Genomic DNA, 24,123 nt, shown 5'->3' with positions numbered 1-24,123 from the left:
ACCAGATCCCCTCCCTCTTGCATCTCCCTGCCACACTCCATATCCCACCCCTTTATGTGGTCACAAAGCACCGAGCTAATCTCCCTGTTCTATGTGGTTGCTTCCCAGTAGCTATCAGTGTTACATTTGGTAATGTATTTATGTCCGTGCCACTCTCTCACTTCGTCCTACCTTACCCATCCCGCTTCTGGTGTCCTCAAGTCCTTTCTCTATGTCTGTGTCCTTAATACTGTCCTGCCACTAGGTTCTTTAGAATCTTTTTTTTTTCTTCTTTAGATTCCATATATCTCTGTTAACATACAGTATTTTTTTTCCCTTTCTGACTTACTTCACTGTGTAGGACAGATTCTAAGTCCATCCACCTCAGTACAAATAACTCAGTTTGCTTCTTTTTATGGCTGAGTAATATTCCATTTTATATATGTGTCAGATCTTCTTTATCCATTCATCTGTCGATCAACACTTAGGTTGCTTCCATGTCCTGGCTATTGCAAATAGAGTTGCAATGAACATTTTTGTACATAACTCTTTTTGAATTATGGTTTTCGAAAGGCAAATTCCCAGTAGTTGGATTGTTGTGTCGTATGGTACTTCTATTGTTAGTTATTTAAAGGAACCTTCGTACTGTTCTCCCTAGTGCCCATATCAATTTATATTCCCACCCACAGTGCAAGTGTGTTCCCTTTTCTCCAATAAAGGCCTCTCCAGCATTTATTGTTTTGTAGATTATTTTGATAATTGCCACTCTGACTGCTGTGAGGTGATACCTCATGGTAGTTTTGATTTGCATTTCTCTAATGATAAGTGATGTTCAGCATCCTTTCATGTGTTTCTTGGTAATCTGTATATCTTCTTTTGAGAAATGTCTATTAGGTCTTCTGCCCGTTTTTGGATTGGGTTGTTTGTTTTTGTGATATTGAGCTACATGAGGTGCTTGTAAAATTTGGAGATTAATCCTTTGTCAATTGCTTTATTTGAAAATATTTTCTCCCTTTCTGTGGGTTGTTTTTGCATCTTGATTATGTTTTCTTGTACTGTGTAAAAGCTTTTAAGTTTCATTAGGTCCCATTTGTTGATTTCTGTTTTTATTTCCATTTCTCTAGGAGGTGGGTCAAAAAGGATCTTGCTGTGATTTATGTCATAGAGTGTTCTGCCTATGGTTTCCTCTAAGTGTTTTATAGTGTCTGGTCTTATATTTAGATCTCTAATCAACTTAGAGTTTATTTTTGTGTATGGTGTTATGGAGTGTTCTAATTTCATTCTTTTATGTGTAGGGTTCCAGTTTTCCTAGCACCAATTACTGAAGAGACTGTCTTTTCTCCATTGTATATCCTTAGCTCCTTTGTCATCGATGAGATAGCCATAGGTATGTAGGTTTATCTCTGGGCTTTCTGTCCTGTTCCATTGATCTGTGTTTATGCCAATCTACATACACTTGATTCCATTATGGAGCCATATAAATACATATGTTTCAAGGATATTACAAGTCAGATATATTCCTCTTCAGTGAATAGGGTGTTTTGTGTCAAGTTTTTTGAGAAAGGAGTATGTCTTGTGTATTACATATTTGGTATATGGAATGGGATCTGTGCTAATTTCAAACTGTGCTTTTACACATCACCCCATGTCACCTTTCCCCTTAAGGAGGCATAAGTGTGTTTTCTAAATGTGTAACTCTGTTCTATTTTGAAATTCAGTTCATGTGTAGCCATGTTTACATTCCCTCTATAAGTGATATATTACAATAAGTTTATTTTTCTTTGTGGCTCATTTCACTTAGCATTATCGTACCTAAAGCCACTCATTATGCTGCTATTGGCCTTATGACATTGATTTTATGTCTGAGTGACATTCCATTGTATATAAGTACCACAACATCTATATCCATTTTTTTTTCCTATCCTGGGATATATAAAGTGTACCGAAGTTGAGGTTCTTGTAAACAGGGCAGCCCTAAACTTTGGGCTGGCTGTGTGTTGTGGATTATTAGTTTTCCCAAAATACACGCCCATTAGTGGAAGTGTGCTATGCTCTGTAGCTCTGTTTTAGAAGACAACATACAGTTCTCCAGAGAGGCTGTTGGCAATTTTCATCCTGTCCATCGGTGTAACCAGGCTCCCTTTTCTCCATGGACTGTCCTGCATTTGTGGTTTTTACACTATTTGCGGATGGCCCTTTTGACTGATGGTAAGGGACACTTCTATGTAGTGTGGATTTGCAATGCCTGATGGCTTGCTTGGCCAAAAAGGGCGTATGAATTTTTTCCCGAATATAATCAAGAAAATACACATACTCCCTTTTCGGCCAAGGGCAACACTGTCGTAGTTCTGTCGCTTTTCATGTGCTTTAAAGACGACTCCATTCTACCTCTTGAAATCTGTTTCCTTCAATTCTGCCTTGCATTCAAATCCTCTTCACTGCCTTACCTCAATATATTTCTGGATGATAGTTGTCCTTTATAACTCTGCAAGTTTGTGAATTGCTGTGCCCCTGATTTCCATTTTTCAACTCGCCTATTTGTGAGCTGGTTGCAATACCGCAGGATGGCTTTAGGCCCTAGTCTGGTTCCGGGGTTTCAGGCTGAGCCTTTGGTTAATTCTTCTTCCTGATGGGAAACTAGAGTGACATGTGCCCATCCAAACACCTACAGCTAGTCTCTCATTTATTTCCCCTCTTCCTGTTCATCCTCTGCACAATTTGCAAACTGTGCATAACAGGAGGGTAAAGGCGCTGACACTCGAAGTGGTGAGATTTTTAATAATGCAGGTGGAATGTTGAAGCTGAGCACGACGAAAGGAAAAATGAGGTACCTTTTAGAAAACTTTCCCGATTACACTGTGTACTATCCACTGGGATTGCCATGCATGTTTTAACTGTAGGAAGATTCCCTTAAACCTGGAGAGTTGGGACCACTAGAATGGGTAGCACACAGTATTGCTCTAAGTGGTGTTCTTTTGCTCACACAACCTCAGCAATCTTGTCAGTCCCAATTGTCCAGTCTTATGTCTCATCCAGCTGTGGGTGTAAAGGTGGTGAATCTAGGTTTTATCACAGGCCCTGAATGTAATTTTAAAGACTTTCTCTCTGTTTTTGCATTTTGCTTTTGAAATTTATTTTTATAAGTGGGTTTAACTGAATTTCAGTGCTGTGTTCATGCCGTTATACACACACATGATTCCTTTATTTAGACATGAGAATACATATGTTTTAAAATACTTAGAGTCAGACATATTCCTCAGCAATGAATAGGGGGTGTTGAGTCCAGTTCATTGTGCCGGGAGTAGGTGTTGTCTAATACATACATAGTTTTTGTAAAGGTATCTGTGCTAATTTAAAACTGTGGTTTCATGCATCACCAGACCTCGCCCTTCCCCTTAAGCAAGCAGAAGCTTGTTTTCTAAATGTGTGACTCTGTTGTGTTTGTAATTCAGTTCATGTGTAGCCAGTGTACATTCCCACTATGAGTTATATCTTATGATAAGATTGTTACTCTGTTATCTTTCGTAACTCAGTTCATGTTTAGCTTTGCTGACAGGACCTTCATAAGTGATATGTTATGATAAGTTTCTTTTTCTGTGTGACTTATTTCACTTAGAATCATCGTACCTGAATCCACTCTTTTTGCTGCTACTGGCCTTATGACACTGATTTCATGGCTGAGGGATATTCCATCGTATGTAAGTACCACAATATCTTGAACCATTTTTGTCTTTCCTGGGATACATAAGGTGTACCCAAGCTGAGGTTCTTGTAAGCAGTGCAGCCATAAATTTTGGGGTGGCTCTGTCTTATTGATTTTCAGGTTCCCCAAGGTATATTCCCTAGACAGGAAGTGCTCTTGGCTGTGTAGATCTGTTGTTTGCTTGTTGTAGGGATCACAATGCATTCCTGCAGAGAGGCAGTTGGCCACTTATATCCCACCCATCAGCATAACAATGCTCCCAGTTCTCCAGGGCCTGTCTTGCCTTTCTGACTTTTGCACATTTTGCGGATGTCCCTTTTGACAGGTGGGAAGTGATATTTCTTTTTACTACAGATTTGCATTGCCCGCTTTTTGGCTTGGCCAAAAAGGGTGTATGCATTTTCTCCTGAATATATTCAGGAGAAAATGCATGCGCCCTTTTTGGCCAAGTGCATCATTGTCGAAGCGGTGCCCCTCTTCCTGTGTTTACAGGCGACTCCTACGTACCTCTTGAAATCTGTTTCCTGCTATTCTGCCTCGCTTTCAAGTCCGCCTCGTTGCCTTCCCTCAACAGATTTTTGGACTATAGTTGTCTTCATTACTCTGCTAGTTTGTGAATTGCTGTGCCCCTGAGCTCCATTTTTCAACTACTGTTTTGTGAGCTGAACGCAAGTCCAAAATTTTGGTTCAGGCCCTATACTGGTTTCCGGTGGGAGCCTGAGACTTTGGTTAATTCTTCTTCCTGCTGGGATATTAGAGTGACATGTGCCCGTCCAAATGCCTATCAGCTACTCTCTCATTGGTTCTCCTTCTTCCCTTTCTACCTCTGCCAAATTGGCAACCTGTGCGAACCAGGAGGTTAAAAGGGCTGTCTCTCCAAGTTGGGAGATTGATAGTAAAGCAGTTGAAAGTCAAACCAGAGCACCAGGAGAGGGACTATTCGTTGAGTTTTAGAAACCTTTAGTATTTACAGAGTGTCCATTCTCTAGGTTTCCCGTACATGTTATAGCTGTATTAATATTTCCTTCAACCTGGAGAGTTGGTACCCATGGAATGGGTGCCATTCATTATTGCTTTAAAGGGTCTGCATTTGCTCACCCAATCTCACCAATCCTCTCAGTCCCAAGTTTCCAGACTTAGGCCACATCCAGCTTTCATTGTAGATAGGGTCATTCCAGGTTTCGTCAGAGACCCTGAAGGAATTGTAAAGAATTTCCCTGTTTTTTGTTTTGTTTTTGAAATTCCTTTTTATAGTGGGTTTGGGCTGATTCTCCCTGCCATGTTGATGCCAGTCTAGACACACTTGATTCCCTTATGGAGACATATCAATACATAGGTTTTAAGATTTTTACTAGTAAGATATATTCTTCTGCAGGGAATATGGGGTGTTGAGTCCCTTTCACTGAGGAAGGTGTAGGTGTTGTCTATTCCGTATTTGGTTTTTGGAACGGTATCTGTACTAATATCAAACACTGGTTTTATGCATCACCCCACCTCTCCTTCACCCTTAAGCCAGCATAAGAGTGTTTTCTAAATGTGAGACTCTCTTCTGTTTCCTATCTCAGTTCATGTTTAGCCATGTTTACAGGACCTTCATAAGTGATATCTTATGATAATTTTCTATTTCTGTGTGACTTATTTTACTTAGAAACATCGTACCTGAATCCACTCATTTTGCTGCTTCTGGTCTCATGACATTGATTTCATGGCTAAGTGATATTCCATCGTACGTAAGTACCAATGTTTCCTGAAACATTTTTGTCTTTCCTGGGATATTTAAGGTGTACCCAAGTTGAGGTTCTTGTTAGCAGTGCAGTCCTAAATTTTGGGGTGGCTCTGTCTTATTGATTTTAAGTTTTCCCAAGGTATATTCCCTAGACTTGAAGTGTCCTTGGCTCTGTAGCTCTGTTGTTTACTTGTTTTAGGGAACACAATGCACTCCTCCAGAGAGGCAGTTGTCAATTTACATCCCGCCCATCAGCATAAAAAGGCTCCCAGTTCTCCAGGGCCTGTATTGCCTTTCTGGTTTTTACCCATTTGGGTGATGTCCCTTTTGACTGATGGGAAGTGATACTTCTTTGTAGTGCAGATATGCATTGCTCGCTTGCTTGCTTGGCCAAAAAGGGCATATGCGTTTTCTCCTGAATATATTCAGGAGAAAACACTTACGCCCTTTATGGCCAATTCCATAATTGTCGAAGTTGTGATGCTTTTCCTGTGTTTAAAGTCGATTCCATTGTACTTCTTGAAATCTGTTTCGTGCAATTCTGCCTCATTTTCAATGCCTCCTCGTGGCTTTCCCTCAACAGATTTTTGGAAGTGAGTAGTCCTTCATAACTCTGCAAGTTAGTGAATTGTTGTGCCTGTGAGCTCTATTTTACAACACGCATTTTTGTGAGCTGGCCTCAAATCCACAGTTTTGCTTCAGGACCTATACTGTTTCCGGGGTGTGACAGGCTGAGAGATTGGTTAATTCTTCTTCGTGATGGGAAATTTGAGTATCATATGTCCATCGAAATGCCTACAGATCCTCTCCCATTGTTTCTCCCTCTTCTCTTATATCCTCTGCACAATTTGCCAACTGTGCAAAACAGGAGGTTATAGGGGCAGACTCTGCAACTTGGGAGATTGATAGTAAAGCAGTTGGAATATCAAACTGCAGCACAAGGAGCCAAAGAGTTTGTACAGTTTTAGAAACCTTTCACCATCAGTGGGTGTCCATTCTCTAGGTTCCCCATACAGGTTAAAACTCTAGTGATATTCCCTTCTACCTGTAGAGTTGGAATCCATGGAATGGATGGCAGGCATTATTGTTTTAAAGGGTCTGCATTTTCTCACCCAATCTCACCCATACTCTCAGTCCCAAGTGACCAGCCTTTTGCCACCTCCAGCTGTCGTTGTAGATTGGGTCATTCCAGGTTTCATCAGAAACCCTTAAGGTATTGTGTAAGAATTTCCCTGTTATTTTGTTTTGTTTTGAAATTCATTTTTATAGTGGGTTTTAGCTGATTCTCACTGCCGTGTTTATGTCGTTCTAGACACACGTCTTTCCCTTACCAAGACATATCAATACATAGGTTTTAAAATTCTTACTAGTCTGATATATTTCTCTGTGGGGAATATGGGTGTTAGTTCCGTTCACTGAGGAAGGAGAATGGCTTGTCTCTTCTGTATTTGGATTATGGAACGGTACCTGAGCTAATATCAAACTCTGGTTTTGTGCATCTCCCCACCTCTCGTTTCACCTTAAGGAAGCATAAGAGATTTTTTTCTAAATCTGAAACTCTATTCTCTTTCCTAATTCAGTTCATATGTATCCATGTTTTCATTCCCATCATAAGTGATATCTTATGTCAGAATGCACCATGGCCCTTGTCATAATAATGCTCCATGACACCTGTCATCACAATGCTCCACGCCCTAGTTATCACAATGCTCCATGTCCCTTGTCATCACAATGCTACATGACATTTCTCATCACAGTGGTACATGCTGTTTTCATCACAATTCTCCATGCACTTGTCATTGCAATGCTCCATGACCCCGGTCATATCAAGGTCCAAGTGTTTGTCATCACAATGTTACACGGCGTTGTCATCAAAATTCTAAATGGCCTTGTTATCACAATGCTCATTACACTTGTCATCACAATTCTCCATGCCCTTGTCATCACAATGCTCCATGACCCCTGTCATCACAATGCTCCCTGACCCTTGTCATCACAATACCTCACGCCCCTTGTCATTACAGTGCTCCATGATGCTCGTCATCCCAATAACCCAAGGTCATCTCATCACAATGCCACATGACATTTGTCATCACAATGCTCAATACACTTGACATCACAATGCTCCCTGACTGTTGCCATCAGTATGTTCCTTGAACACTTTCATGACAATTATCCATGCGTTTTTCATCACAATGATACAGGCCCTATTCATCACAATGCTCCAAGACCCCTGTAATCACAATGCTCCTTGCCCTTGCCATCACCAAGCTCCATGACGCATGTCATTAGAATGCTCCATGGCATTCTCATCGCAATGCTCCATGCCCTCGTCATCACAATGCTCCAAGACCCCTGTAATCACAATGCTCCATGCCCTTGTCATCACACAGGTCAATGACACATGTCATCAGAATGCTCCTTCACCTTCTCCTCACAATGTGCCATACCCTTGTCATCACAATGATCCAAGACCCATGTAATCACAGTACCCCATGCCGCTTTTCATCAGTATTCTCCATGAGATTGTCATAACAAGGTTCCACGATTTCCTCATCACAATGATCCAGGAAGTTGTCATCACAATGCTTCACGACCATGTCATGAAAATTTTTAATGGCCCTTGTGATTATAGTACTCCAAGCCCCACTCATCAAAATGCTCCATTATATTTGTCATCACAATCCTCCATTACATTTGGCATCACAGTTATCCCAGCCATTATCATCGCAATGGACCATGACATATGTCATCACAATGTTCCCTGACACCTGTCTTCACAATAATCCATGACCTTCTCATCACAGTGCTCCATGCCCTTGTTATTACAATGCACCATGCCCAATGTCATCACAATAATCTATGAAACTTGTCAGACCAATGCTCCATGCCCCTGTCATCACAATGCTCCATGCCCTTGTCATCACAATACTCCATGAACCCTGTAATCACAATGCTCCGTGACTCCAATCATCACAATGCTTCCTAACGTTTGTCATCACAATGGTGCATGCCCGCATCATCACAAGGCTGTGTGACCTTTCTAACCACAATGCTCCATGAACATTTCATGACAATTCTCTGTGACCCTTGTCATCAGAATGCTCCTTGTCTTTGTCAGAACAATGCTCCATAACCATTGTCATCACAATGTGCCACGCGCATTTCATCACCACGGTCCACAACCTTGTCATTGCAGTGCTCCATAAACCTTGTAATCACACTGGTCCATGCACTTCTCATCAAAATGTTCTCTCACCAGAGATATCACAATGTTCCATCACTAGTCATCACAATACCCCCTCACCTCTGTAATCACAATGTTCCATGACCCTGTCATCACAGTGCTACATCCCTTTATCATCACAATGTTCCATGACCCCTGACATCACAATGTTCCATAACCCCTGTCATCAAAATGCTCCATGACTTGTCATCACAAAGCTCCATGACCCTTGGCATCACAATGCTCCATGTCATTGTCATCACAATGCTCCATGATAACTCTCATCAAATTGCTCCATGCCCTTGTCATCACAAAGCTCCATGCCTTTGGCAGAAAAATATTCCATGACCCTTGTCATCACAATGTGCCACGCGCTTTTCCTCACAACGGTCCACAAACTTGTCATTGCAATGCTCCATAAACCTTGTAATCACAATGCTCCATGCATTTCTCATCAACATGCTCTCTCACCAGAGATATCACAATGTTCCATCACTACTCGTCACAATACTCCCTCATCCCTGTAATCACAATAATCCATGACCCCTGTCATCACAATTCTACATCCCCTTATAATCACAATGTTCCATGACCCCTGACATCACAATGTTCTATAACCCATGTCATCAAAATGTTCCATTACAATTTTCATCAAATTCCTGCATAACCTTGTCACCAAAATACTCCCTGCCCTTCTCATCAAAATGCACCACACCCATGTCATCAACATGCCCCATGACCTTTGTCATCACAGAGCTCCATGACCCTTGCATCACAATGTTCCATGTCATTGTCATCACAAAGCTCCATGACACTTGTCATCACAATGCTCGACGCCCTTCTCATCAGAGTGCTCCATGATCTTGTCATTACAATCCTCCTTGACTCATGTATCACAGTGTTCCGTGCCCTAGTCATCACAATGCTCCATGCCCACTCTCATCACAATAATTCATGAAACATTTCAGACCAATGCTCCATGTCCTTCTCATCACAATGCTCCATTACCCCTGTCATAACAATGCTCCATGACCCCTGCCATCACAGTGTTCCACAGCCTTGTCATTCACAAGGCTCCATGACACTTGTCATCACAATGCTCCAAGACCCATGTAATCAAAATTCTCCATGCCCTTTTAATCAAAAGATCCATGACGCATGTCATCAGAATGTTCCATGCCCTTGTCATCACAATGCTCCTTGCCCTTGTCATCACAATGCTCCAAGACCCTTGTAATCACAATGCTCCATGCCCCTTTTCATCTCAATGCTCCATGAACCCTGTCATCACAATGCACCATGCCCATCATCATGCTTCAGGCTATTGTCATCAAAATGAAGTCAAAATGCTCCATGACCTCTGTCATCACAATGATCCAAACCCTTTTGATCACAATGTTCCATAACATTTATCATCACAACACCCCATGACGTTCATCATCACAATTATCCATGGTCTTCTCATCACTATGCTCCATAACCCTTGTCATCACAATGCTCAATACACTTGTCATCACAATGCTCCCTGACACTTGTCATCAGTATACTCCTTGAACCCTGTCATGAGAAGGCTCCATGCCCTTTTCATCACAATTCTTCATGACCCCTGTAACCACAGTGCTCCATGCACTTGTCATCACAAAGCTCCATGACGCATGTCACCAGAATGCTCCATGGCCTTCTCCTCACAATGCTCCATGCCCTTGTCATAACAATGCTCCAAGACTCATGTAATCACAATGCTCCATGCCCCTTTTCATCAGAATGCTCCAGGAGACATGTCATCACAAGTCTCCATGGTCTTCTATTCACAGTGCTACATTTCCTTGTCATCACAATGTTCCATGACCCCTGTCATCACAATACTCAATGAACATTTTCAGCCCAATGCTCCATGACCTTCTCATCACAATGCTCCATGACCACTGTAATCACAACACTCGATGACCGCTGACAACACAGTGATACGGGACTGTTGTCATCACAATGCTCCATTCCCTAGTCATCACAATGCCCCATGATCCCTGTCATCACTATACTCCATGAACATTTTCAGCCCTATGCTCCATGAAACTTGTCATCACAATGATTCATGCCCTAGTCATCCCAATGCTCCATGACCCCTGTATTCACAATGCTCAGTGACGCATATCACCACAGTGCTCCATGACACCTGTCATCACAATGTTCCATGCCTTTATGAGCAAAATGCTACATGACCTTTTCATTACAATGCTCTCTGCGCCTGTCATCACAAAACTTCATTATCATTGTCATCACAATCCTCAATGAACCTTGGGATCACATTGCTCCATGCCCTTGTCATCACAATGCTCCATGCTCCTTGAAATCAAAATAATCCATGACCTCTGTCATCACAATGCTCCAAACACTTGTGATCACCAAGTTCCATAACACTTGTCATCACAGCGCTCCCTGATGTCTGTCATCACAATACTCCATGCCCATTTCATCACAATGTTCCATGACCTTTGTCAACACAATTCTCAATACACTTGTCATCACAAGGCTCCCTGACACTTATTGTCAGAATGCTCCTTGAACCCTGTCAATAAAAGGTTCCATGCCTTTTTCATCACAATGCCCCATGCCATTTTCATCACAATTCTCCATGCCATTGTCATCAAAATACTCCACAAGTTTTTCATCAAAATGCTCCATGACCCGTGTCATCACAATAATCCATCCACTTGCCAGCACAATGCTCGCTGACCCTTGTCATCACAATGCTCCAAGCCATTGTCATTACAATGCTCCATTACCTTTGTCATCAGAATCCTCCATGACACATGGCATAACAATGCTCCATGCCATTGTCATCACAATGGTCCATTACATATGTCATCACAATACTCCCTGACACCTGTCTTCACAATATTGCATGACCTGGTCTTCACAATGCTCCAAGCCCTTGTCATCACAATGTGCCATTCCAACTCTCATTGCAATAATCCATGAAACTTATTAGACCAATGTTCCATGCCCTTGTCATCACAATGCTCCATGCCCTTGTTATCAAAATGCTCTGTGACTCCAGTCATCAAAATGCTTCATGATCTTTGTCATCACAGTGCTCCATGCCCTCATCATCAACAGTCTCTGTGACCTTTTTAACCCCAATGCTCAATGAAATTTTCATCACAATGCTCTTTGACCCTTGTCATCACAAGACTCTATGCCTTTCTCAGCGCCGTGCTCCATGACCGTTGTCATCACAATGCTCCATGCGCTTGTTAGCACAATGCTCCATGACACGTCATCAGAATGCACCATGCACTTGTCGTCACAGTGCTCCACAATCTTGTCATCACAATGCTCCATTAACCTTGTCATCACAATCCTCCATGCACTTCTCATCAATATGCTCCCTCACCACTGATATCACACTGTTACATCACTAAACATCACAATACTCCCCCACCACTGTCATCACAATGTTCCATGACTCCTGTCATCACAATGCTACATGCACTTATCATCACAATGTTCGATGACCTATGACATCACAATGTTCCATTAGCCCTGTCATCAAAATGCTCCGTGACCCTTTTCATCAAAATGCTCCATGTCCCCTGACATCACAATGCTCCATATCACTTGTCATTACAGTGCTCCATGACGCTCTTCATCACAATTATCCATTGTCTTCTCATCACAATGCTCCACGGTCTTGCCATCACAATGCTCCATTCCCTGGTCATCACAATTCTCCATGTTCTTGGCATCACTATGTTCCATGACACTTCTCATCACAGTGTTACATGATTTTTCAGCACAATACTCCACAAACTTGTCATCAGAATGCTCCATGACCCTTGTCATCACAATTATCCATGCCCCTGTCATCACAAAGTTCCATGCCTTTGTCATCACAATGCTGATGACCACTGTCATCACAGTACTCCATGAACATTTTCAGCCCAATGCTCCATGACTTTCTCATCGCAATGCTCCATGACCACTGTCATCACAAAACTGCATGACAACTGTCAACACAATGATCCGGGACTCTTGTCATCACAATGCCCCATTACCTAGTCATCACAATGCTCCATGACTCCTGTCATCACAATACTCCATGAATATATTCAGCCCAAACTCCATGACACTTGTCATCAAAATGATCCATGCCCTAGACATCCCAATGCTCCATTACCTCTGTATTCACAATGCTCTGTGACAATTGTCATGACAGTGCTCCATGACACCTGTCATCACAATGATCCATGCCTTTGTCAGCAAAATGCTACATGACCTTGTCATTACTGTGCTCTTTGCGCTTGTCATCACAATACTCCATTACCATTGTCATCACAATCCTCCATGAACCTTGGGATCACATTGCTTCATGCCTTTGTCATCACAATGCTCCATGGTCCTTGAAATCAAAATGATCCATGACCTCTGTCATCACAATGCTCCAAACCCTTGTGATCACAAGGTTCCATAACAGTTGTCATCACAACGCTCCATGATGCCTGTCATTACAATACTCCATGCACTTTTCATCACAATGCTCCATGACTCTTGTCGTCAGAATGCTCCTTGAACCCTGTAACGAAATGGCTCAACGCATTTTTCATCACAATGCCCCATGCCATTTTCATCACAATAATCCATGTGATTGTCATCAAAATACTCCTCATGCTTGTCATCCAAATGCTCCATGACCTGTGTCATCACAATTCTCCATGCCCTTGCCAGCACAATGCTCCCTGACCCTTGTCTTCACAATGCTCCAAGCCATTGTCATCACAATGCTCCATTACCTTTGTCATCAGAATCCTCCATGACACTTGGCATCACAATGCTCCATGCCATTGTCATCACAATGGGCCATTACATATGTCATCACAATGCTCCCTGACACCTGTCTTCACAATACTGCATGACCTGGTCTTCACAATGCTCCATGCCCTTGTCATCACAATGCTCCATGATCCATGTCATAACAATGCTCCGTGAGTCCACTCATCACAAGGCTTCATGAACTTTGTCATCACAGTGGTCCATGCCCTCGTCATCCACAGTCTCTGTGACCTTTTTAACAACAATGCTCCATGAAATTTTCATCACAATGCTCTTTGACCCTTGCCATCACAATACTCTATGCTTTTCTCAGCACAATGCTCCAGTACAGTTGTCATCACAATGTTCCATGTGCTTGTCAGCACAATGCTCCATGACACGTCATCACAATGCACCATGTGCTTGTCATCACAATGCTCCACAATCTTGTCATCACAATGCTCCATTAACCGTGTCATCACAATGCTGCATGCACTTCTCATCAGTATGCTCTCTCACCACTGATATCACAATGTTACATCACTATTCATTACAATACTCCCTCACCCCTGTCATCACAATGTTCCATGACTCCTGTCATCACAATGCTACATGCACTTATCATCTCAATGTTTGATGACCTATGACATCACAATGTTCCATAACCCCTGTCATCAAAATGTTCCATGATCCATTTCATCAAAATCCTCCATGTCCACTGACTTCACAATGCTCCTTAGCCCTTGTCATTACAGTGCTCCATGACGCTCGTCATCAAATTATCCATGGTCTTCTCATCACAATGCTCCACGGTCTTGCCATCACAATGCTCCATGCCCTGGTCATCACAATGCTCCATGTCCCTTGTCATCACAATTCTCCACGTCCTTGTCATCACAGTGCTCCATGATAGTCCTCATCACAATGTTACATGCTTTTGTCAACACAATTCTCCATGCACATTTCATCGCAGTGCCCCATGACCCCGTCATAGCAAGTTCCATGCCTGTGTCATCACAATGCTTCACGACCTTTTCATCAAAATTCTCAATGGCCGTTGTCATCACAATGCTCCATGACACTTGTCATCAGAATTCTCCAAGCCCTTGTCATCACAATGCTCCATTACCTTTGTCATCACAATCCTCCAAAACACTTGGCCTCACAATGCTCCATGCCATTGTCATCACAATGGAACATAAAATATGTCATCACAATGCTCCCTGACACCTGTCTTCACAATACTCCATGACCTTGTCATCACAATGTGCCATGCCCACTGTCAACACAATTATCCATGAAACTTGTCAGACTAATGCTCCATGCCTCTGTCATTACAATGCTCCATGCCCTTGTCATCACAATGCTCCATGACACCAGTTCTCACAATGCTCCGTGACTCCAGTCATCACGAGGCTTCATGACCTGTGTCATCACAATGTTCCATGCCCTCATCATCACAAGGCTCTGTGAACTTTGTCACCACAATGCTCCACGGACTTTTCATCACAATGCTCCGTGACACCTGTTATCATACTGCTCCGTCCCTTTGTCAACCCATTGCTCCATGACCCTTGTCATCACAGTGTTCCATGCGCTTGTCAGCGCAGTGCACCATTACCCATGTCATCACAATGATCCAGAAACCTTGGCATCCCAATGCTCCTTGCACGTCTTATCAATGTGCTCTCTCACCACTGATATCAAAATGTTCCCTCACTAGTGATCACAATACACCCACTCCCCTGTCATCACAATGGTCCATAACCCCTGTCATGAAAATGTTCCATGACCCGTGACATCACAATGTTCCATAACTCCTGTCATCAAAATGTTCCATTACCCTTTTCATCAAATTGTTCCATGACCCTGTCATCACAATGCTCCCTGCCCTTCTCATCACAATGCACAACGCCCTTGTCATCAAAATGCTCCATGACATTGTCATCACAATGCTCCATAATCACTCTCATCACACTGCTCCATGCCCTTGTGTCACAAAGCTCCATGACCCCTGTCATCACAACGCTCCATGTCCCTTGTCATCACAATACTCCATGAACATTTTCATCCCAATGCTCCATGACTCTTTTCATCAAATTGATCCATGCCCTTGTCATCCCATTGTTCCATGACCCCTGTATTCACAATGCTCCGTGACACTTGTCATCACAGTGCTCCATGACACCTGTCATCAAAATGCTCCATGCCTTTGTCAGCAAAATGCTACATGACATGTCATTACAATGCTCTATGCACTTGTCATCACAATACTCCATTACCATTGTCATCAAAATCCTCCATGAATCTTGGGATCACATTGTTTCATGCCCTTGTCATCACAATGATCCATGCTCCTTGAAATCAAAATGATCCATGACTTCTGTCATCACAATGCCCCAAACCCTTTCGGTCACAAAGTTCCATAACACTTGTCATCACAACGTTCCATGATGCCTGTCATCACAATACTCCATGCCCTTTTCATCACAATGCTCCATGACCTTTGTCATCACAATTCTCAATACACTTGTCATCACAATGCTCCCTGACACTTGTCGTCAGAATGCACCTTGAACCCTGTCACGAAAAGGCTCCATGCCGTTTTCATCACAATGCCCCATGCAGTTTTCATCACAATGCTCCATGCCTTTGTCATCAAAATACTCCACAAGCTTGTCATCAGAATGCTCCATGACCCTTGTCATCACAAATCTCCATGCACTTGCCAGCACAATGCTCCCTGACCCTTGTCATCACAATGCTCCAAGCCATTGTCATCACAATGCTCCATTACGTTTGTCATCAGAATCCTCCATGACAATTGGCATCACAATGCTCCATGCCATTGTCATCACAATGGGCCATTACATATGTCATCACAATGCTCCCTGACACCAGTCTTCACAATACTGCATGACCTGGTTTTCAGAATGCTCCATGCACTTGTCAACACAATGCTCCGTGACTCCAGTTATCTCAATGCTTCATGACCTTTGTCATCACAGTGGTCCATGCCCTCGTCATCAACAGTCTCTGTGACCTTTTTAACCTCAATATTCCATGAAATTTTCATCACAATGCTCTTTGACCCTTGTCATCACAATACTCTATGCCTTTCTCAGCACAATGCTCCATGACTGTTGTCATCACAATTCTCCATGTGCTTGTCAGCACAATGCTCCATGACACATGTCATCACAATGCACCATGCACTTGTCATCACAGTGCTCCAAAATCTTGTCATCACAATGCTCCATTAACCTTGTCATCACAATGTTCCATGCACTTCTCATCAATATGCTCTCTCACTACTGATATCACAATGTTACATCACAATTCTTCACAATACTCCCTAACACCTGTCATCACAATGTTCCATGACTCCTGTCATCACAATGCTACATGCACTTATCATCACAATGTTTGATGACTTATGACATCACAATGTTCCATAAGCCCTGTCATCAAAATGCTACATGACCCTTTTCATCAAAATGCTCCATATCCCCTGAAATCACAATGTTCCATACCCCTTGTCATTACAGTGCTCCATGACGCTCTTCATCAAAATTATCCTTGGTCTTCTCATCACAATGCTCCACGGTCTTGTCGTCACAATGCTCCATGCCCTGGTCATCACAATTCTCCAAGTTCTTGGCATCACTATATTCCATGACACTGCTCATCACAGTGTTACATGCTTTGTCAGCACAATACTACACAAGCTTGTCATCAGAATGCTCCAAGACACTTGTCATCACAATTATCCATTTCCCTGTCATCACAAAGCTCCATGCCCTTGTCATCACAATGGTCAATGCCCCCTGTGATCACAACACTCCATGACACCTGAAAACACAATGATCCTGGACTCATCTCATCACAATGCCCCATAACCTAGTCATCACAATGCTCCCTGACCACTGTCATCACAGTATTCCATGAATATATTCAGCCCAAACACCATGACCCTTTTCATCAAAATGATCCATGAGTTAGTCATCCCAGTGCTCCATGACCTCTGTATTCTCAATGATCTCTGACGCTTGTCATCACAGTGCTCCATGACACCTGTCATCACACTGCTCCATGCCTTTCTCAGCAAAATGCTATATGACCTTGTCATTACAATGCTCTATGTGCTTGTCATCACAATACTCCATTACCATTGTCATCACAATCCTGAATGAACTTTGGGATCACATTCCTTCATACCCTTCCCATCACAATGCTCCATGGTCATTGAAATCAAAATGATCCATGACCTCTGTCATCACAATGCTCCAAACCCTTGTGATCGCAATGTTCCATAACACTTGTCATCACAACGCTCCATGATGCCTGTCATCACAATACTCCATGCCCTTTTCATCACAATGCTCCATGACTTTTGTCATCACAATTCTCAATACACTTGTCATCACAATGCTCCCTGACACTTGTCGTCAGTATGGTCCTTGAACACTGTCACGAAAAGGCTCCATGCCTTTTTCATCACAATGCCCCATGCCGTTTTCATCACAATGCTCCTTGCCATTGTCATCAAAATACTCCACAAGCTTGTCATCACAATGCTCCATGCACTTTCCAGCAAAATGCTCCCTTACCCTTATCATCACAATCCTCCAAGGCATTGTCATCACAAAGCTCCATTACCTTTGTCATCAGAATCCTCCATGACACTTGGCATCACAATGCTCCATGCCATTGTCATCACAATGGGCCATTACATATGTCATCACAATGCTCCCTGACACCTGTCTTCACAATACTGCATGACCTGGTCATCACAATGCTCCATGCCCTTTTCATCACAATGCACCAAACCAACAGTCGTTGCAATAATCCACTAAACTTATTAGACCAATGCTCCATGCCTTTGTCTTCACAATGTTCCATGCCCTTTTTATCACAATGCTCCATGACCCCTGTCATCACAATGCTCCGTGACGCCAGTTATCACAATGCTTCATGACCTTTGTCATCACAATGGTCCATGCCCCCGTCTTCAACAGTCTCTGTGACCTTTTTAACCTCAATGCTCCATGATATTTCATCACAATGCTCTTTGACCCTTGTCATCACAATGCTCTATGCCTTTCTCAGCACAATGCTCCATGACCGTTGTCATCACAATGCTCCATGCGCTTGTCAGCACAATGCTCCATGACACATGTCATTACAATACAACATGCACTTTTCATCAGAGCGCTCCACAATCTTGTCATCACAATGCTCCATATACCTTTTCATTAAAATGCTCCATGCACTTCTCCTCAAATTGCTCTCTCACCACTGATATCACAATGTTACATCACTATTCATCACAATATTCCTTCACCCCTCTCATCACAATGTTCCATGACTCCTGTCATCACAATGCTACATGCACTTATCATCAAAATGTTCGATGACCCCTGACATCACAATGTTCCATAACCCCAGTCATCAAAATGCTCCATGAGCCTTTTCATCAAAATGCTCCATGACCCCTGATATCACAATGCTCCATGACCACTGTCATCAGAATGCTCCATGCTCCTTGAAATCAAAATGATCCATGACCTTGTAATCACAATGCTCCAAACACTTTTAATCACAATGTTCCATAACAGTTGTCATCAAAACGCTCCATGATGCCTGTCATCACAATACTTCATGTCCTTGTCGTCACAATTCTCCATGAACTTTTTAATCACAATTTTCAATACACTTGTCATCACAATGCTCCCTAACACTTGTCGTCAGAATGCTCCTTTTACCCTGTCATGAAAAAGCTCCATGTCGTTTTCATCACAATGCTCCATGCCCTTACCATCACAATGCTCCATGCCATTGTAATCACAATACTCCACAAGCTTGTCATCAGCATGCTCCATGACACTTGTCATCACAATGCTCCATGACCACTGTCATCACAATGTTCCATACCCCTTGTCATTACTGTGTTCAATGACGCTCGTCATCACAATCATCTATTGTCTTCTCATCACAATGCTCCACGCCCTTGTCATCAAAATGCTTCATGACCCCTGTTATCACAATGCTCGTGTCCATTGTCATCAAAATTATCCACGTCCTTGTCATCACAATGCTCCATGACAGTTCTCATCACAATGTTACATGCTCTTGTCATCACAATTCTCCATGCACTTGTCATCGCAATGCCCCATGAACCCTGTCATAGCAAGCTCCATGCCTTTGTCATCACAATGCTTCACGACATTTTCATCAAAATTCTCAATGGCCGTTGTCATCACAATGCTCCATGCCCTTGTCATCACAATGCTCCATGACCCTTATCATCACAATGCTCCAAAATCTTGTCATCACAATGTTCCCTTACCTTTGTCATCACAATCCTCCATAACATTTGGCATCACAATGCTCCATGACATTGTCATCCCAATGGACCATAATATATGTTATCACAATGCTCCCTGACACATCTTCACAATACTCCATGACCTTGTCATCACAATGCTCCATGCCCTTGTTATCACAGTGTGCCGTGCCAACTGTCAACAGAGTTATCCATAAAACTTGTCAGACCAATGCTCTATGCCACTGTCATCGCCATGCTCCATGCCCTTGTCATCACAATGCTCCATGACGCCAGTCATCACAATGCTCTGTGACTCCAGTCATCACGAGGCTTCATGACCTGTGTCATCACAATGGTCCATGCCCTCATCATCACAAGGCTCTGTGAACTTTCTCACCACAATTCTCCATGTACTTTTCATCACAATGCTCCACGACACTTGTCATCACAATGCTCCGTCCCTTTGTCAACTCAATGTGCCATGACCCTTGTCATCACAATGTTCCATGCGCTTGTCAGCACAGTGCTCCGTGACCCATGCCATCACAATGCGCCATGGGCTTAACATCACTATGCTCCACAACATTGTCATCACAATGCTCCATAAACCTTGTCATCACAATGCTCCATGCACTTCTTAACAAAATGCTCTCTCACCACTGATATCAAAATGTTCCCTCACTAGTCATCAAAATACACCCACTCCCCTGTCATCACAGTGTTCCATAACCCCTGTCATGAAAATGTTCCATGACCCCTGATATCACAATGTTCCATAACCCCTGTCATCGAAATGTTCCATGACATTTTTCATCAAATTTCTCCATGAACCTGTTATCACAATGCTCCCTGCCCTTCACAACAGAATGCACCACAGCCTTGTCATCAAAATGCTCCCTGACCTTTGTCATCAAAAAGATCCATGACACTTTGCATCAGAAGGCCCCATGCCATTGTCATCATAATGCTCCATGAAACCTCTCATCACATTGTTACATGCCCTTGTCATTACAGGCCCCATGATGCTTTTCATCACTATGCTCGATGCTATTCTTCTCACAATGCTCCATGGGCTTGTCATAACAATCCTCCACGACCCAAGTATCACAGTGTTCCGTGCCCTTGTCATCAAAATGCTCCTTGCCCCCTCTCATCACAATAATCCATGAAATATTTCAGACCAATGCTCCATGCCCTTCTCATCACAGTGCTCCATTATCCCTGTCATAACAATGCTCCATGAACCCTGCCATCACAGTGTTCCACAGCTTTGTCATCACAAGGCTCCATGACCCTTGTCATCACAATGCTCCAAGACCCCTGTAATCAAAATGCTCCATACACTTGTCATCAAAAAGCTTCATGACGCATGTCATCAGAATGCTCCATGGCCTTCTCATTCATGATGCTCCATGCCCTTGTCATCAAAATGCTCCAAGACCCTTGTAATCACAATGTTCCATGTCCCTTTTCATCTCAATGCTCCATGAACCCTCTCATCACAATGCACCATGCCCAACATCATAATGCTTCATGCTATTGTCATCACAATGAAATCAAAATGCTCCATGAGCACTGTCATCACAATGCTCCCAATCCTTGTGATCAAAATGTTCCATAACACTTATCATCACAACGCCCCATGACGCTAGTCATCACAATTATCCATGGTCTTCTCATCACAATGCTCCTTGAACTTTGTCATCACAGTGCTCAATACACTTGTCATCACAATGCTCCCTGAAACTTGAAGTCAGTATCCTCCATGAGCCCTGTCATGACAAGGCTCCAAGCCTTTTTCATCACAATGTTCCATGCCCTTTTCCTCACAGTGCTCCAAGCCCCCTGTAATCACAATGCTCCATGCCCTTGTCATCACAAAGCTCCGTGATGCATGTCATCAGAACGATCCCTGGCCTTCTCATCCCATGCTCCATGCCCTTGTCATCACAATGCTCCACGACCCCTGTAATCACAATGCTCTATGCCCCTTTTCATCAGAATGCTCCATGAGACTTGTCATCACAAGGCTCCATGGTCTTCTCATCACAATGCTCCAGTACATTTTCATCACAATGCTAAATTACACCTGTCATCACAATACTCCATGAACATTTTCAGCCCAATGCTCCATGACCTCCTCATCACAATGCTCCATGACCACTGTCATCACAATGCTCCATGAACCCTGACAACACAATAATCCGGGACCCTTGTCATCAAAATGCTCCATGCGCTTGTCATCCCACTGCTTCATGACAGCTTTAATCACAATGCTCCGTGACGCTTGTCATCACAGTGTTTCATGAACATTGTCATCACAATGCTCCATGCCTTTGTCAGCAAAAGGCTACGTAAACTTTTCTTCACAATGCTCCATGAGCTTGTCATCACAATCCTCCATGACCCTTGGGATCACATTGCTTCATGTCCTTGTCATGTCTCTCTTGCCTTTATGATTTTTACAGATTTTTGGATGTTCCTTTTGACCGCTGGGTAGTGACAATTCTTTGTAGTGTGGATTTGCATTGCACGTTTGCTTGATTGGCCAAAAAGGGTGTATGCATTTTCTCCTGAATATATTCAGGAGAAAAGCCATACACCGTTTTTGGCCAAGTGCATCACTGTCGAAGTTGTGATGCTTTTCCTGTGCTTTAAAAGTGATTCCAATTTACCACATGAAATATGTTTTGTGCAATTCTGCCTCATTTTAAAGTCCGCTTCGTTGCCTTCTCTGAACAGATTTTTGGAAGAGAGTAGTCCATTATAACTCTGCAGGTTTGTGAATTGCTGTGCCCCTGAGCTCCAATTTTCAAATCCCATTTTTGGGAGCTGACTGCAAATCCACAATTTTGCTTCAGGACCTATACTGGTTCCAGGCATGGCTATACTGTTCCCTACGGGTGGCTGACGCTTTGGTTAATTCTTCTTCCTGACGGGAATTTAGAGTGACATGTGCCCGTCCAAATGCCTACATCTACTCTCTGATTGGTTCTCCCTCTTCCCTTTCATCCTCTGCACAATTAGCAAACTGTGCGAACCAGGAGGTTATAGGGGCTAACTCTCCTAAGTTGGGAGATTGATAGTAAGGCAGTTGGAATGCTAACCTGGAGCACAAGGAGAGGAAAAATTAGGAGACTTTTAGAAACCTTTCGCCATCACAGTGTGTCCATTCTCTAGGTTTCCCATACCTGTTATAACTGTAGTGATATTCCCTTCTACATGGAGATTTGGGACTCATGGAATGGTGTCATGCATTACTACTTTAAAGGGTCTGCATTTTCTCTCCCAATCTCACCAGTCCTCTCAGTCCCAAGTGTCCAGCCTTATGTCTCATCCAGTTGTCTTTGCAGATAGGGTCATTCCAGGTTTCATCAGAACCCCTGAAGGAATTGTGTAAGAATTTCGCTGTTTTTTTGTTTGGTTTTTGAAATTCATTTTTATAATGGGGTTGAGCTGATTTTCACTGATGTGTTTATGCCGGTCTAGACACACTTGATTCCCTTACAGAGACATATCAATACATAGGTTTTAATATTCTTACTAGTCAGATATATTCCTCTTCGGGGAATAGGGGTTTTGAGTCCCATTCACTGAGGAAGGTGTTGGTCTTGTCTATTCTGTATTTGGTTTATGGAATGTTACCTGTGCTAATATCAAACTCTGGTTTTATGCATCACCCCACCTCTCCTTTCCCTTTAAGCAGGCATAAGTGTGTTTTCTAAATGTGAGACTCTGTTCTCTTTCTTAATTCAGTTCATGTGTTGTGATGTTGACATTCCCTCTGTAAGTGATATCTTATGATAAGATTCTTTATTTCTGTGTGACTAATTTCACTCAGAACCATCATACCTAAATCCACTCATTATGCTGCTACTGGCCTTATGACATTGATTTCACGTCTGAGTGATATTCCGTTGTACAAAATTACCACAAGTTCTTTATGCATTTCTCTTTTTCCTGGGATAATTTAGGTGTTCCGAAGTTGAGGTTCTTGTATGCAGAGCAGCCCTAAACTTTGGGGTGCCTGTGTCTTGTCGATATTTAATCTTCCCAAGTTATATGCCCATGAGTTGAAGTCCCCTTTGCTCGGGGGCTTTGTATTTTAGATGTTTTAGGAAACAGCCTACAGTTCTTCTGATTGGCTCTTGGATATATATACCCCACCCATCAGCGTGACTAGGCTCCCTGTTCTCCCTGTCCTCTCCTGCATTTCTGGTTTGTACCCATTTTTTGGATGGCCTTTCTAAGCAGTGTATATTGAGACTTCTTTGTTGTGCGGATTTGCATTTCCCGCTTGCTTGGTAGGCCAAAAACTCTGTATGTGTTTTATTTTCCTGAAGATTTCACGA

This window comes from Mesoplodon bidens (genome assembly GCF_964165515.1).
Source record: "Mesoplodon bidens genome assembly, contig: HAP1_SCAFFOLD_42, whole genome shotgun sequence".
Lineage (NCBI taxonomy): Eukaryota > Metazoa > Chordata > Mammalia > Artiodactyla > Ziphiidae > Mesoplodon > Mesoplodon bidens.
The sequence above is the reverse complement of the archived record's forward strand: the minus strand, read 5'-3'. Positions refer to the sequence as shown.